The following is an 18,313-nucleotide window of genomic DNA, read 5'->3' as shown; positions in this document are numbered from 1 at the left end:
ATTTGAATCTATCTCACTCTCTCTCACTGTCGTCCGCCACGAATTCACATGATATATTATCAAATCTCAGACTCTTGGTACCAGATATAAGCACTGTACCAGTAAGCAATCGTGTCTCGTGAGTTGTTGGTAGGCTGTGTGTGTTTAGTACTTCAAACAAGGAACATAGACAAAAAAGTACTAAAACAAAAACTAAACATAGGCATATAAAATAGCCAAAATAGACATAATATAAATGAACAGTACTCAAGAACTATAGTATATTTGAATGTAGTTAATAAGAAATAAAATAAATAAGTCATTGATGAACACTAATTTCTTTCAGTCGTTTGCAGTCCAATAAATCAAGGTAAATTTATCTCTAAATGAAAGGAGTATATTAAGCCACATCAGCAATGAATTGATGATGGCTGTTTTAGAAAATTTGCCGCTTTTCCAAAATAAAATTGCAAAATGTAGCGCAATTTTTTGGAAAGTTCATTCATTTTCACGGCACAATACCTTACATCTGATTCTAAGAATTTCAGCTATTAGTTATAATGTTAGGCTGGACCCGCTGCGACTGATATACCGTGCGATTTGGGATAGTAACTCAATCTCGTGAAGAAAGGATAACTACAATACATTTTACACTAGGTGATATTTAGCTGCGGTTTTCACTAATGTAATGAGCTATTCTCAAGAAAGGCTGTTACCTATAATAAAAACAAATATTTCATAATTTCATAGTTAATTATTATGCGTTTCCTCTCACACGTTTCGTAAGGAGGTGTAACATTTTATTTTATTTTATTTTTAAGGAATATGAACCTACTTCAAACAGACACTAAAAGGCAAATAATAATAATAATAATAATAATAATAATAATAATAATAATAATAATAATAATAATAATAATAAAGCGCTTGAAAGCAGACAAATATTACTATTATCTACAAAAAAAAATGAAGTCGTACCAAGCTAAACATATTAATGACTCATAAAATTACCATCGAAATATTGTCTTTATTAGTCAATAATTCGATCGGCTTGGTACGCAGATAATATTAAACTATTTTCTGCTTTCTAATGCTTTATTAACATTAATATCGTTTAATGTTTAGTTCTTTTATTACTTTTTGCCCTATAATGTATTTTCTCGAAGTTGGTTTATGTATATTTTTTAAATGTTTTTATTGTATATCATTCCCTTCCCATCCGCCAGGGGTACTAATGGGGCTGAACGTCAACTTAAATGACATCAAAAGTATCACCTTAGAAACCTAGAAAACTATGGAATTGACAATAACATCGATCATTTTAATTATACTGTTATATGTTAACCCTCCCACCATCTAGGAGTGCTAGGGACTGACTGGAGAAAACAGTTGTAACCGGACAATGTATAATTTCTTCTTAAATTCCTCTGAAGTATTTGGTCTAGGAATTAATTCGTGCGGGTGGACAAGAGATGGCGCAACGAACGGAGCGTCTCACAGTTCCGTGTATCCACACATGTGTTGCAAACCCCTGTCATCGCGTATCGTTCGTAGTATAGGGCAGTGGATTAAAGCGTCAACAACACCAGTTTGTAGTTAAGTGAACATGGCACAATTTGTGCCTGATAAAGTGTTTTTGCGGGGTGTTCTGCTGCATTACTTTAACATGCAGAAAAGTGCGACTGAAAGTCATCGTATTTTGGTGGAAGTGTATGGTGACCATGCTCTAGCTGAGCGAACGTGTCAGAAGTGGTTTGCACGGTTTAGAAGTGGTGATTTCGGCTTGGCAGACCAAGAGCGAGCTGGACAGCCAAAAAAATTTCAAGACGAAGAATTGACAGCATTGCTCGAGCAGGATTCGTGTCAAACGCAGGAACAACTTGCAGCAGCATTAGGCGTTGATCAAACAACAGTCTCCAAACGCTTGAAAGCCATGGGAATGATTCGAAAGATGTCACATTGGGTTCCACATGAATTGAAAGACAGAGACGTTGAAAGACGAAAAACCATTTGCGAATTGCTGCTTCAACGACAGAGCAGAAAGGGGTTTCTGCATCGAATTATTACGGGTGATGAGAAGTGGATCCATTACGAGAACCCTAAACGAAAAAAGGCCTGGGTGAAACCAGGTGAACCAGGTCCATCACAACCAAAACGAGATATTCACTGTGCAAAGGTTATGCTGTGCATATGGTGGGATATGAAAGGTGTGGTGTACTATGAGCTGCTGCAACCGGCTGAAACTATGAATGGAGAACGTTATCGACGACAATTAATGCGTTTGAAGCAAGCTCTGGCCAGAACACGACCAGAATGGGAGAACAGACATGATAAACTTATTGTTCAACATGATAACGCTCGCCCACATGTCGCAAAGCCGGTCAAAACCTATTTAGAAAATGTCGGATGGGAAGTTTTACCCCACCCGCCGTATTCACCAGACGTTGCTCCTTCGGACTACTACTTGTTCGATTGCATGAACAACGATTTGATTGGACAGCGGTTTACTTCTTCAGAAGATATCGAAACATGGGTCTCTGACTGGATCGTTTCCAAGGATGAGGACTTCTTTCGCCACGGAATCCGTACATTGCCTGACAGATGGGCGAAAGTGGTGGCTAGCGATGGACAATATTTTTCTTAAGGTATTTATGTATTTTGTGTTTGTACTACAGCTTCAATGTGTGCGTACCAACCGCACGAATTAATTCCTAGACCAAATATATATATATGGTATATATATATTGTACGTATCCAACGCTCATGGAAAGAACCTCCTAACATGCCGGATTCATGGTTCTAATCCCAGTCATCACCAACCTTTTTATTTTACCTAGCGTCCTACTGTTTGCTGTTCCTACGCCATGCAGTATCCATACTCCCCATGGATACTATTCCATATATGTTCCCTACAGTTACGGGTACGTATGCGTCTAACACATGACTGTCTACGTTCGCTACATTGTGTGTTATACGGCTGTCTACCAGCTTTGTGCAACGCACACCCAGATTGTTTTTTTTTTCTTTCTGATCCATGTTCACAGGAATAAATATTACCCAAAACTTGTGTATTGACTCTTTTCTTCATTTCTTCGAAATTGTGGACTATTTTTTTTTTTTGAAGTACTGTATAACTAATAAATATCACAAATATATAAGTAGGTATGAGTCGTACATTGTATTTGTGCTATTGCAACTCTTAGGATACAGTAAGTGGCAACGTAATGTAATATAAGGGAAGTCAGTTTAATATGAGCAGTCCGGAAATATGAGCAACACGAAGCTTAAACTCACACAGCACACATATACCTTGCTCAAGAGGAAAACAACGAAGTTCGTAGCATTGTTTGGAGTTTCATGAATTTGCAGAGAGTAGCCGAAGTTCGTTCGCTTTAGTTATTGTGAAATAAGAAACAAGTTTACAGGTACGGAGAATAAAAAAGTGTAGCATTTTAGAGCAAGAGCTAAATCTGGGTGATGGATAATAAGCTAAAACTTGGTCTCTATGCGTTGTATATAATTTGTGACTTAATTTATAGTCAGTTCTGTCTAGGAACATAGCGCCAGTCTTTTGTTCACTTCTTTTCTAGAAAGGGAGTTGTCAACCACAACACGTTAAAATATTATTAACAGTAGATGAAATATGAGCTTTTGAATTTATTTCAATATGGGCACACATTTTTTTTTTTTTTTTTTTGAAAGTAATGAGGAAATGGACGTAAGGAGCTTTTGCAGATGATAACTAAAGTAGACATTCCGTAATAACATAACTGTAATAATATGAATGATATAAATTCTATAGTCTTCAAGTTCATAATCAGCTTGGATACATTTAATCCATTTCCAGTCTATCACCCCAGCCCTATGTGGGATAGGTGTTGTCACAGTCTATGCGTGCGGAGATGGTGAACAAGCAGACATCTATAAATAAATCTAAAGCTTGCAGACATCCACAAATACATCTGAAGCTCAAGTAGATTATAATAATTTCATTGAAGAAAACACCAGAAATGCTGCGCCAAAAAAGAGGACAGTCTCATCCACACAGTGTGAGAAGAATGAAAGTCTTTGTGATATTTGTGAGGAAAAGTTTAGTAGAGACTCCAAAGGTAAGAATGGATCAAGTGTGATATGTGCCTAGACTGGTATCATGTTCTTTGTGTGAACGTTCAGCGCCCTGAGTTTTTTTTTTTTTTTTTGTGATTATTGTAGCAGATTTAATGCCTACATATTTACGTCACACCAATAGACAGGACTATTGAAATGAACTGTGTTTTAAGTGTATGTGCAAGTATCTTTTGCTCGTTATTGTAATAATTTACGTTTTATTTCTTCTTTTGTACATTTTTTTTATATCTGCTTTGTATTTTATGTGAAAATATTGAAAAAAAAAAGAAACGCTGTTCATATTTGCCCTATGAAGTGCTCATATTACCCTTATACTACGGAAAATATGAGCACTGCGCACCTACCTTACTAACCTGTTTATTACTCACGAACAAAAGTATGTATAACCTTGTACTTTTTAGCGTTTGTAGACGAAAGATCAAGCCTTCTTTTGGTGAGACTTTTTTTCTTTCTGTAATACATCTTTTTTGAGATATATTAGTATTTTCATTAACTATGCTCATATTCAACTGACTTCCTCTATATGTCGGAAGACACGAAGTTATTTGGATTTATGCCATTTCTTTTTATTTTATTACTAAGGGAATGAGGTGTAATTATCGACAAAAATAAATAGCATGTTTCGTATTAGTATATTTGCAAGTTTTATTTTGTCGATGACTATACAGGTGATTTTTTTTTAATTCACGGATTTCACTTGGGTCTAGAAATTCTAACAGGAGTCAGAGTTTCATGCTGTTTTTGGGAAATGATCAAGGAATGACGGGTAATTTATGGGGACTATATTTACTGCAGTGGTGCCTACCCCCCTCATGTCCATGACGCACCCCCCCTCAATTGTCTATCCGTAGGTGTTCTTCCATGAAAAAAAATATTTTCGATTAATTTTTACACACCCTCAAGCATATTTATATAGATTTTTAACCACCCCCACATATTTCAATGACGCAGTTTGCGTCATAGCCCCCCCCCTTGTGGGCACTCCTGTTTACTGGTTTAAATTCATCACATAATATATATCACGCTTCAAGAAAAACAGCAAATTTTCGTCAGTAAACCTTACTATTTTAATGAGGTGTGGTGCGCTGTGGAGATTTGGGTTTTCTTCGTTAGATGGCAATCTCGTCAAAGTCAATATGAAACAGGAATCTTTGTCGCTGTATTGGAAATTGTGTTGTATTGTTCTGTGTTACTGTGTGAGTATGATCAGGGCTCATTGAGAATAGTGTACTCTTTGGAACAACATAAGTTTATTGTTAAACGTTTTGGAGAGCGGAATCTGTTGTTGCTATGCAAAGAGCATTCAGAAACAAATTTGTCTCACATTCTGCCCCAGACAGAAACATAATATGGTCGCTAGTGAATAAATTGGAAGAAACAGGATCGCTTCTGAGTGAGAGAGGGAAGCATCGTACCCCGCAATCAACTGTTGTGGAATATGTCAGTTGTCGACTCCTTCGGTCACCCAAGAAATTTCTCCGTCGTTTGTGGAAAGAAAAAAAAGCTATAGCTATTCAACATGTGATTTATGGGTATTGCCACTTACACTTAATTTGTATTCTGCAATTTCGCTTCAAAAATTCAAAACCTCAATCAAATTGTAAGCTACACTGGCAAAAATGTGCTGTTTTCCTTGAGGCGTAATCGATATTACGAAGGATGAATTTAAATCAGTAAACACAATCCGATAAATCTCCTATCCTTCCTTGATTATTTACCACAAGCCGCATGAAAATCGGACTCCAGTTAGAATATCTAGACCCAAATGAAATCCGTGTTTTTTTTTTTAAATCGCCCTGTATAATAGGATGGATCTAAAGGAGTCATTGTAATCGTAATAACAGGAAAGAGTTGCAAATTGGAGAAAAAGGAGTAATAAGTAAATAGAATCGAGTTAAATAAAATAACGTATGCGCTCTAAAGTTTGTCGAAATTTGGACAACTTCATATTTTATGATAATTTTTAACATTTTTATATTAGTCTCTTCCCAAATATAATAGCTTAAATTCTTATATAGTAGAACACTACATAAAATAGTGTTTAAATATTATTTAAATCCGTCAACCTATTCCCGTCAAACATTGCCTTCAAAGTTAATGAAAGTTTGAAACAAAACTTCAAATAAAAATAGATCATAGTTCAAGGTGAAAAAAAAACGTAGTAAAAACTTACATGTATTTGTTTTAGATTTCTTTATTGAATACAAGTTTAAATGTATATGAAGTAAAATTTAGGTAACTAGTAATATATATTTAAAAAAAAAAATGTGTGAAGAGTCGTAAGTCCAAGAAACTTACGTTGAACAATTAATGATCACCGTTTTCAGTCATTCTTAGCTGATGGTACTTTGAAATTTGATTTATGAGTGAGTAGAACGTTGTGATCATTGACCCGAGCAAGTTATAACGAATACCTGGATTTCTTAGAATTGACAGCCATTGCGTGAGCGAAATACCTTGATCGATTTGAACATTCTTTTTTTAAATCATTATCGGTTCTATTATATTTATGTATTGACAAGTTAAGTACGATAGAAAAATTTCGTAAAAATGTGAGTTTTCTTTTCCAAATTTCGGAAAACATTAGAACATAGGCGCAGCCGGAAGATATATACCGACTTTATTTTTTACTCCTTACTAGTATTTCCAATTTGCAAATTTTCCGCGTATTACAACTTAAAAATACTTTTGCTCCGGAACACCCTTTTATACTATCTATATTTGTGACACTTACAATGTTGAAAATTGGACAAGATAATATATATTGTATGCTCCTGATTTCATATATATCATGCTAATTTAACAGTCGTAAAATTTGGATTAGTAGGATTGGAGTTCAGTCTTCTTTCAGACGTGGATCTACATTTTAAGGTGAAATCCGAACCACCGCAAAACAATTACAGGGCATTTCCACCCAATGTATTGTTGACTCCTTACTTTCTTGGCCGCTAAGTACGAGGGTCGATATGGGTATGTAGAGGCCCGATAGGCTCTGTAGGTTACGAATACGTTGGTTTCGATGTCACAAAGTGAAGTGTGTTGGAACAGAGGTCGAAAAACTGATCAACAGTCCGACAGTCACTTCCCTGGTGACCGTGAGCCACTGGAGAGGATTCCTGTGGAAATCTTTGGAGAAATGACAAGAACCGGCCTAGAAACATGGATTGCGTGCATGTGGGAACGCGTATCTCCGGTGACCGACAGACCCCTCGGACGTTGTGGGTATGGGGAAAACGTGTGGACGCACTAGTTTATATATATATATATATATATATATATATATATATATATATATATATATATATATATATATATATATATATATATATATATGCATATATATATATGCAAACTCCGATGTCACATTTGAAGTTGTTCCACTGCCAGAGCCCAAACAGGCAGACACTGCTGATTGCACGCGGCTACTTCGCGCCATGCGTCAGTCGAGTTTGGTTTGTTTGTGTGTGTGTATATCAGGGAAAAAATTGAACTGTGCCTCCCCCACAACACATTCCTAGCTACGGGCCTGCTGCATATAACAACTAAACCAAAAAATGGGTTTCAACCAAGCTCAGCTGACACATGAGTTGGAATAGCTGAGTGGGATCAGCAGTGTCTGGCCGTTTTGAGTTCCGGCACTAGGAAAACTTCAAATCTGACATCAGGGTTTGCATATTCGAAAACTAGCGTATCCGCACGTTCTTCCCGTACCCACGATGCCCGATGGCTCTGTCGGTCACCGGAGATACGCACCTCCACAAGTAAGCAAGTCGTGCTTCTGGGCCGGTTCTCGTCATGAGGATCGTACTGGATAATGGGGCTGGTTTCATCGGTAGTATGGGGCACAGAATTACGCAGCAGAGTCAAGAGATGATGACAGATCTAAAAATTTCCACATGAATCCTCTCCAGTGGCGCACGATGACTACTTTGTGACATCGAAACTAACTTGTACGTGACCTGCAGAGCCTACCGGTTCCCTACATACCCATGTCAACCACGGTACTCACCAGTCAAGAAAGTAGGTAGTCACTGGAAAAGCCGTTTTGAGGCTCTCGAATTGACTCTGAATCGTGTCTGGGATTCAATTTTCCAAACGACTGCGCGCTGTCCAGTATACCAGAGAGAAGATCAATTGAAAGTGTTGTTCTCAATGCATATATTTCAAAAGTATTGCTGAGAAAAATAAAATCTAAGTTGCATTTATATGTCTTTAAGTTAAGAAGACGGATAATAGACGAAAGTAAATCGTTGTGAAAGAATTGGCGAAATGATGGCCTAGGAGCAATCATGTATGAAAACCCTAAGAATATTCACGGACAGAATATTGCCCACCAGGTACTTGCATGCCTCGGATCGAACCAGAGAAATACAGAGAATTCGAACCAGATAATTTCTGTTTCTAGTGTTAGTAATATTAATATATGCAGATGTTCGTGAGATGGGAAAAATAATAATAAATGCAAATTACAACAAATATAAACATATATTCACAACAAATACTATGAGTTATGCTACATATGTTTTTTAAAAAAATAAATACTATATAAAATTGAGTACACAAGTTGCATTGCAATTCATAAGATATATATAGTAATACACATGTTAACTATCAGTAAATTACTTTAAAATGATTCTATTTTAACAATGAAAAATATATCTATACTTGTATAAATCTATTCTTTACTAATATCACAACACAATTACATAGTTTTGTCTAACGTACGCAAAAGGGTAAATATATATCATAATATAAAATTATACAGGTTCTGTACACAGTCTAAATTTCCATTTGTTATAAAACGTCATCGCATTCCGTGGCCGCAATCGTTTTCTTTGGAAAATATGTTCCAGTTCTGAAACCAAAGCCAAATATAGTCTATTTGAGCTTATCAGTTTTAATTTAAGCAATGCAAATCTATTTCAGCGAAGTTTGGAACAAAACAGGCTGTGCTTCGATAATTAATTTATTATTGCTACTGTACAGTGCACTCGATGGAGATTGGATGCAATTAATTTATTGTGGGTAAATAATTTCATATCGAACAAGTTGTAATAAATCACATTTCAACATATTAAGCGAAAAGGGGACATTATAAATGGGAATAATTTACAAATGGAAATAACAAATAAATTTTAATGAAGATAATGGAAATAATAAATGAAATAAACATAATATTAAAATAATAAATATCATGAAAAAACATCATACTTTTATCTAGCATAGTACATAAACATAAAATAGGACTAGTTTACTACATAAGACTAATTTACAATATGATTAAAGTTATTCTGTTTACAATTTCATTGTCAAATTAAAAAAATCAGTTTTTTTTTAAGTATTATGCCAAATAGATGGTGCTTCTAAAATTCAGTATGTCTCAAGGCTTTTGACAAGTGCGTACAATCAATCTTTCGTAAATAAACTTAAAGCTGAAATTAAATTTGTACTAATCGTTATCATTAAGTACTGAATAATTAGCTTCGTATATTCATTGGTGAGGTGTGACCCTGGGACATCCTAACGTAGTTTTATATAAAACAAAATAATAATGTCTTGTTTCCTTGCTATTTACAACACGCTGTAGATTAATATGACATTTTGATAAATTAATTATGAAAGTATAATGAAAATACTTAACTTCGTAATACAAGCTGTTGTTGTAAGCTTTATTGTGCACTATTCGGTGATGTTTTTTGAGTAGTTCCGGAGTAAAATTTGACGGCCCATAAACCGATTTAAATGGAGTTAACACATGGTACAGGTTTATGTGGTGTACTGAATGCTTACAACAGTGAATGAAGTTAATTATGAACCCTGTAGATGGTCGGATGAATCACATGTTTAATCGTAATTATTAACGATTTACACATAATAATTAATAAGCCTCCCAAATATGACGAAAATTAGCAAGCATTGCTGCTTAATCGATCCAGATTTCTAGATTATAATAAATAGTTTTTCAGGATATGTAAGTAATGATTCTATGGGAAAGCTACGTTCGTTCTGGGCGTGAAATATCATCAGAACTAAGTCTGGGGAGCAAAGTGAGTTGTATTTTGTTATTGTTTACATTTTTTGGTGATATACACAAGATAATGTAGATGCAAAGTTCTGCATGCGTCGTTTGGTGCTAGAATATAGAAGTTTATTGGGAATTTATTTTGGAACCTACATTATTGTAGAAATAAAAGACAAAACCTGACCTACTACTAGTATACAGTCAGGAACAATATTAAGTACAGATTGGAGTTATCATTTCTTAAAGCTCCAACCTATTCTTACTAGTGTTTCTGACTGCACAATGACCATGATATTGATACCAGATGCTTACCCAGAAAAATGTTTGAGGACTATCAATTTTTGCATGCTTAGGAGTCACGAATCATAAATATATATTCACTAAGTGCATCATTGTTACCTGCATCACATATTTCACATGTTTTGAGAGAATGCTTCAAGGACCAAAATATAGCACATCACACACCCAGTACATCCAAAGAATCCACGTGACCTGATGGAGTGTTTTCAGCTAGTACCGCCAGTGTAAACTAATAATGATAAACAACTAGAATCACACATATTCACATCAGAATATATCTATATTGACTACAAAAATGATAACATACGTAGGGAAGAATATATGCTAATGTCACGTCATTGCCCGTAAATCATGATAAGAAGCACCTTACGTAACTATGGTAATACTATGCAATTTACACACACATTCACATATATATATATATATATATATATATATATATATATATATATATATATATATATATATATATATATATATATATATATATATATATATATATCACGTTAGCTGCCAGGGGTGAATTTTGTTGTTTACCGGTAGAGTGCCAAACGTACGTACTTACATTATATTTGTTTTGTTCATATTTTTTTAAAACATAATGGTAATGCTGAAACATAACCTAAGGCGATGTATTGAATCAGCGTGCGTGAAACTTGGAGGTCCGATCGGACCTACTTGTGTGTTTTTTGTTTATGAGCTAGGGGATAAATTACAGTTGAACTGGCAACTCTATTTGATAGTCATTTGTTCATTATTATATAAAGGAGCTAGCTAGCTTTGTATAAGAAGTTGATGAGTTCCTGCTGCTTTTAGTGCTGGTAAGTAGTTTCTTTGGGCAATGAAAAACGAATAAATATGTGCAGAACTTAATGTCATTTGAAGTAACAATATAGTGATGTAGACCTTTCTGAAAATTCAACAAATTGACGGTGACTTCACAATACTGGCATCTTGTTAAAATAAATTAGAGTAAGTCATTCAAAAAGCAACTCGTAGGTCCGATCGGCTCTACAGAAACAGCAAATGTTTGTTAATTGATATTCAGCGCCTCTAGCGGCGTTAATCAGCAACATCTAACAAAAAAATTACAGCATAAATATCTCCTATATTGTATGTGATAGAAACACTACAGATCATTAACACTAGAGGCAGCACTTTAAAACACAAGTACTGTAAGGACAACTCTTCAAATTAAAAATCGTGGGTCCGATCGGACCTACGAGGACATTTTCATAGACCACTCCAGTAGGTCCGATTGGACTCACATGGCAGCTAACGTGATATATATATGTATATATTGTAAGCAGTGGTATCCTATATTTCAGAGGTATATACATATATAATAATTTAGTATATTTCTGTAATACTATTTACAGGTTTCCAAAATATATGTTTTCCCAATTTTGAAATGCATTTCTCTCCATTTATTCGTTTTGAGGGTTATCAAGTTTCACTTCCGAAACACTCATGTTATGATAACTGCCGTTCTATATTTGTCGCTATAGGTATCCTTCATATTACTAATTTCCTACATAAAATTTCCCCCTTTCATATTCATTTCCTAGTGTTGAATCTCGATGCGACTTTTAGTGAAGTTGCATTCAATTTTAACGGAGGTGAAGCATAAAATGGACTCATTGCAGGAACCATAGCGCCAGTTTCTTCATTGTAATCACCTACATGTATTTTTCCGGTTTGTGATATTTTCATTTCCAGTGGAACTTCGAGAACTTTGAAAAATGAGCTATTTGTTAGAGAGCAAGTGTAAGTATAAGCTTTATCTTGTATTTCAGATTCATCATCGTATATTCGGTTATCTTCCAAGTTCGGTGTGTCCTCCAAATTCAATGAATGTATATACTCAACCTCATCTGAAAAACTTCTAAACGTTATTTCTGAGCAATTCAGGCATTTGTCACACAGCTTCATATTTGTAATTTCACATTCTTTACAAAACGATCTGCGTGAGGACGTGGCTGTATTTACTTCATTCTCTATTACATCTTCTTCCCAAGGTTCAATTTTCTCTAGACTATTAACAGCAAAATCGTGACCAGCACCTAGTACATGAGACTCACTTACTTCTTTCCGAGCAGCTCTTTCGGAGGAATTGGGATCGTATACAACAATCTGTAATATAAGTAAGTATAAATAGTACTGAAATATCTTGAAATTATCCACGTTATTGAAACAAAACATACATGAACAAAAGAAATGCGTATTGAAATAAAACAATAAGTTACTGCTTGATAGTTCCAATTTGAAATCCAACTTACTACTAGGGGAAAGTCGGATAGTATCGGACAGCGTATAGTATCGGACAGTGTATAGTTCACTATTTTCGGAACACGATGGCGACACTCTTTAGCCACGTGTTAGTAGTTCTTTGTGAGGGAAGCGTAGCGCCAACATTCTGAGATAGTACGTTGGAAGGTGTACACGTGGTCCGACGATTTGTAGTTTTTGTGCGGTTTGTGGTTGCACGTACTTAATTTTGTCGGCTAATTACAGAAACAAAAGTAAGTGAAATATGAATTTAAGTAGTTGAAAATTTTTGTTCTAGTTTTGTATCCTAATTGTCATTATATCATTGCCTACATTGCAAGACAAATTATTTCAAGACTCTTTATTATCATGCACGTTGGTCGGGTGGTATCGGACAGGGTGTTGGCGGGCAATATCGGACAGCAATATTCGAAGTTTCAATGCGAAATCTTATAGTTCTCTCATGTTTATCAGGCAAAAATGGACAAAAAGAGAGGTAAATGGTCAGAGGAAAATATGAAAACAGCAATTGAAGAAGTGATAAGTGGTGGGATCAGTACAAGAGAAGCAGATAAACAGTCTTCCGTCCCGAAAAGCACTTTAGGTGACAGGGTAAGATTTCTTTCCTTGGGAAAAGAAATTCAAGTAAAACCGCCAATGGGTAAATTTCAAAACACTTTTACGGATGAACAAGATAAGTTACTGTATAATCTTGTCAAAAATCTGGACAGCCAGTTGATGCCTCTCAACAAGAAAGAATTTTTGAAACTAGCATTTCAGTTCGCTGAACACTTGAAACTGAACCATAAATTTAACAGAAATAAAGGACTAGCCGGGAAAGATTTTTATTATTCTTTCATGAAGAGACATCCCGATTTAAGTTTGAGGTGCGCGGAGTCCACAAGTTTGCGGCGGGCTATAGGATTCAACAAGGAGCACGTTGGTATATTGTTTTGACAAACTCTCTGAACTTATGAAAAATATTATTTTAAACCATCGAGAATTTTTAATGCTGATGAAACTGGTGTGTCAGTAGTTCATGAAAATCTGTTAAAAGTTGTGTCTATAAAAGGGAAAAAGCAGGTAGGGAAATTAACATCTGGAGAAAAAGGCAAAAACGTAAGAATTCTTCTGTGCATAAACGCGTCTGGTGATCAATTTATCCCTCCATTAAATGTGTTCCCAAGAGTAAGAATGGACAAAGAACTTACGAAAGATGCTCCCAAAGGAAGCCGTATTTGATGCTCAACCAAGCGGTTCGAACAGCAAGGAAGTCTCTGAAATTCGACGGTGAAACAAAGACTGATTGCATAATTTGTGGGGAAAACTTTGATGAGAACTGGATACAGTGTAATTCGTGCAAAGGTTGGGCACGTGAAAACTGTGTAAGTCTTGAGAGAGATGCATTTTATTATAAATGTGATATTTGCAATACAACATAACAATCTGCAGTTTGTAAGGTATGTAAGAAGACATGTAAAGAATGTAAGAAGGTAATAACAGATCTGTCCGATATAACCCGCCAGTTTTTTATATCTTGAAAAATTAGACTTTTACATTTTTTTCAGTTTCTCTAAATTTTGTAGTAAAAGTGAAATATGGTTTATATAGTGTTATAAAGATATGTATGAGGATTGCACTTATGAGGTTTTTATTTTATTTCTGATTATCATAAAGTTGTTATATCATATTTTCCTTAAGTGTCCGATACTACCCGACCTTCCCCTACTACTACTACTACTACTACTACTAATAATAATAATAATAATAATAATAACAATAACAATAAATGTGACAATTAAGTTCGCGAGCTTGCCAACATGTGATTGAGGGTAGCACTATGCAAGAAGTTTTGATTTTTTTTCCAGAAGCCTATTACTTGAAACAAGGAAATATTAGAGCAAGTGTAATGAGAGAATGTCTTGAAAAGAACATCAGTGTATAAATGAGTTAAACTATTTCCAGAGAGGGGAGAACAAGTTGCTGATGAGCAGAGGGTGGAACATCCCGTAACGAGTGGAAAGATGAAAATATTGCTAAAATTCGTCAACTTATGAGTGCAAATCGATGACTGACTATGCAACTCATAGCATACGAAGTGAACATTGATAGAAAAACTTTGCGGAAAATTTTAATTCAAGACCTTGACATAAGCAAAGTGTGTGTCAAATGGTTCCAAAATGCCTCACCAATGAACGAAAGCAAAGAAGGGTGGACGTGAACACAGACCTGTTGTAGAGGTAGGGCGAAGTTTTGGGCCCTACACATGTATCTTCACGTATGACCCTGAAACAAAACTACAAAATGCCCAACGGGAGACAGATGACTCTCCATGACCAAAAACTTCCAGCAAACAAAATCTCATATCAAAATAATGTGGAAACATATTTGATATCCGTGAGATTGTGAATCATGAGATTGCAATACTTCTGGTCACAAGGAAACTAGACTGTCTTGCAAAGACTAAGTCCGAAAAAAATAACCCTATATTCTTACGAATTTACTTTTCATCGGGATCTAATTCCCTGCATTTGTGCTATAGTGAGAGTGGAAATTGTTTGATAATATTCTAGTATGCATAGGAAAATTTCATTATAGACAAACAAAACAGCTGCAATACAGACAGTTACAGCAATTGTTATTCGCAAATGTAATACAACGTTTATATTTTTAATCTGGAATGATTAAATAGACAATGCAAGTAGGAAAAAATATCGAAACTTCAAACAGACTAAAATGATTTACCATCTTTTTCACGCAATTTGCTAATAGTTTCACTGCCAATTCGAGTGTCCTTAATACATACATTTGTCTAAGTTCCCCTCCTTCGACCTACACGTCTGATATAGCCTCGCTGCTGAAAGGGACGCTGAACTGAAATCAAATGAAATCAAATTTTCCTTCGAGGGAATACTAAAGAATAATTTATGAAAACCCCATATAAATCAGCACGGTAAAAAGAGGATTATGAAAAAAAAAAGAGTAATCAGCTGTTTCATTAGTATAATATGTGATTTATCCGACCCATCTCTTGCACTGGAGGTTGACAGAAAACTGGTATTTGTTTCTAAAGATGTTGCAGATTTCAAAAAGCAAAATAACACCAAATTTTCTTGAAATATCAGTATTACAAAGGAACAGAAAATTCCACTGCGCATGTGGCGAGTTATTTTTTCTATATTTTTTAAGAGCTGGACTCGTAAAACTTTATATATATATATATATATATATATATATATATATATATATATATATATATATATATATATATATATATATATAGGACAACATATAAGAATTTTGAAATTTACTTTTCTGTGTCGTCGTTCAGCAGGTATCTCTCTAATTATTATTCAAAATAAACATGCGCACAAAATAAGAAAAAAAAATCTTTAAAGTTCGGATATTTATAGAAATAAAGCGTAGTGATTTGTTTGTTACTAATTAAATTGAAAAGAAAAAAAGTTGATTATGAGGTGAATATCAGTATCAATAGTGTAAACACGCACATACATGCATACACACATACATACATGAAGTTCTTTTTCGTGCGAGGTCCAGGTTTGATACTCTGTGGAAACTCATGCGATTTAAATTTCAATTTAAGTTGGAAGTCCACGCATAATTTAACCTCATTAATGAAAAGGACGTTAAATTGTAATCAAACAATCAAAATCAATTCACTTAGCAGAGAATGCTACTTTATAATTTATCTGCAGTTTCATTTGGGCGATTTTTTTCCACTGCCTGTCATTTTAGGCAAAATGGGATGTAGACATAACTAAAACACAGATTCTATCGAAATAACGGACATAAATGTTACCAATTTATCAGTCACAACTGCGTGAGGTAATTAATTGATTAGGTGAAACGGTGTAATACGAAATTACATAAATTCGACGTTATTACTCCTAAGGGAAGGGCTTTTTTCGTATCGTCCAGTTACTTGCACTCTACAATCATATTAGCTTCTTAGAGCATCATTCACCAAGTGGCAACTCCGAGTTTTAAAGTTAAACTTCATTCCTATAACTCTTTTTCGTTAAGTTCGATCATTAAATCAAGTAATGTTAGTCTAACGCGTAGATTCAAAAACACTTACTTCCTGATGATCTGGAATGTTATCTGATTCGTTTAGCCCTATAGTATCTACACTTCTTTGATCTGGCGAGACAAACGGAGCGATTCTTGCGCTTGTAGCGGTTGAAGGAGCGCCAAGGGGATTATTACCTGAAAAACAGAAGTAGAAAATTGAAACACGTAGTACACAATTGTAAAATGTTTCATTTTTTTTATTAAATTATGCATGCTGTCTTCGGAGTAGGATTGCTTGTTATCTTGTGATCATAACCTTTTGAGCGTCAATGCAAAGGAACGGACATTAAACTAACAGCTAATTAGCAACATATTTTGTCGTCTATAAAATAAGTGCAATTGAATAAAATTTAAAAAAAAATAATAAAAAGAATATGTATTTAAAAGAAAATAATATAAATTATATAGTAAAACGAAAAATTAATTCTGTGTCCACAACATTAGCACTAAGTAATTGTTGTTTTCATGTAGTAATCTGAAATTACATTAGCAAAGACCAGATAAGTATTATTTCGACTGGAAATGATGAATGTTAAACTACATTTGTTTCCACAAACGATACATCCGGTGTATCAAAGGTCTAGGGCCATAGATCAACTCAATTATAACTAAAGATACGAAAAAGTGAAAAGAAATTGAAGCTATTGGATGTTTCTCTTCCATCGCACCAGCCGTTTGGGCTTAACATTGTTAAGTGCCCTACGTTACACGAAAGCACATTGTTGCTAGTTCAGCAGGTTGTTCCCTTGGGTTTCACCATAACTACATTTTAGGGAAACCTGATGTGCTCCAGGTTTTCTCACAGGAAAATGTGCTCCTTCACAGTGCCATTTTTGCTAGCCGTTACGTTCTGTCCGAACAAACTGCGGAACTGGTAACGCTACTTTTTCATTTAAACTTGGACGACTTACCAGAATGGACTGCAAAAGATTAATGCAATTGAATAAAAAAAAAATAATTGTACCATATATTCCCAACAACTTTCTTTTTTTTTTTCGTATTTTTATTTAGAACAGTGTTAGCCTATGGCCTCGAACTTTTGGCAAATCCAGCATTGCTGCAAACCCGTAAGTGGCCTATTTTAAACGTTATCTTTTTCATAATACTCGAATTTCCATTATAATAAATTATAAACTTGAGGTAAATGTACAATTATACAAAGTACTAGACAGAAAAGTGGCTGCTCTTGAAGGAAATCAAATCGGTAAAATTTAAAATCTTATCGCTATAACCTAACGAGAAAGAAAAACGTACCTAATACATTACAATATACTAGGATTAGGATTAGGAATTAGATTTTATGTGCTTTCGGAATTTGTGGCTATGTTAGCCTATCAAGTATGAGGAATGACGTCCCTGGGCGATCACATTATCCGAGGAAAGGGAAGGAAGGAGGGATTGGGGAGGAAGGGAAGCGGCATGGGACCGGTATGTTAGGTACCATTCCAGCATTTGCCTGGTGTGAATGAGGGAAACCTCACTCATGATGGCTGGCCTAAGAAACTTTTACACAGGTAGACC

Source organism: Thermobia domestica, chromosome 6 (assembly GCF_964235325.1).
Source record: "Thermobia domestica chromosome 6, izTheDome1.hap1.1, whole genome shotgun sequence".
Classification (NCBI taxonomy): Eukaryota; Metazoa; Arthropoda; class Insecta; order Zygentoma; family Lepismatidae; genus Thermobia; species Thermobia domestica.
Note: the sequence above shows the minus strand (reverse complement) of the source record.